Source organism: Eucyclogobius newberryi, unplaced genomic scaffold, assembly GCF_026437365.1.
Source record: "Eucyclogobius newberryi isolate DKJ021-1_F unplaced genomic scaffold, fEucNew1.0.hap1 SCAF_15, whole genome shotgun sequence".
Classification (NCBI taxonomy): domain Eukaryota; kingdom Metazoa; phylum Chordata; class Actinopteri; order Gobiiformes; family Gobiidae; genus Eucyclogobius; species Eucyclogobius newberryi.
This window is the reverse complement of record NW_027315779.1, coordinates 4,588,312-4,588,972: the sequence shown is the minus strand read 5'-3', so window position 1 is coordinate 4,588,972 and position 661 is coordinate 4,588,312.

Genomic DNA, 661 nt, shown 5'->3' with positions numbered 1-661 from the left:
TCCTCTCTCGCTCTCCCTCTCTCTCTCGCTCTCCCTCTCTCTCTCTCTCTCTCTCTCCTCCCCCCTCCCCGGTCCCGTGCCGTCCGTGCGTCCCGTCCGGTTCCAGTGAGTCCGCACCTCCTCCTCCTCCTCCTCCTCCTCCTCCTCCTCCTCCTCCTCCTCCTCCTCCTCCCGCGCAGTGAGTGCGAGGGGGGGCGGGGGGGGGTCATCGCGGGGGAAGGGGGGCTCGTCGAGTGGACAGTGGGGGTCGTGTTCCATGCTTCGTTTTCAGGGATGTTCCTTGTGTTGGGTTTTCTTTTCAGAGAGAGAGATAGTGAGGGACAGAGAGAGAGAGAAGAGAGAAGAGAAGGAAGAGAGAGGGAGAGAGAGTGTGTATAAGAGAGAGTGAGAGAGACAGGAAGTGAGAGAGAGAAAGAGAAAAGGAGAGAAAGAGAGAGGGAAGGAGAGAGAGAAAGAGGAGAAACAGAGACAGGGGGAGAGAACCAGAGGAGGGAGAGAGAGTGAGAGTGAGAGAGATCAGTGACGTAGCTAAAGCCCCAGTAAAACTGTTAATTTTGTTTGTTCATTTTTATTGTTTTTATTGCACTGAAACACATACTAAATTATGTCCTTCCCAGCAGTGAGCCTCCTCCTGCTCGTTTCCATGGAAATGTTGTTCCTG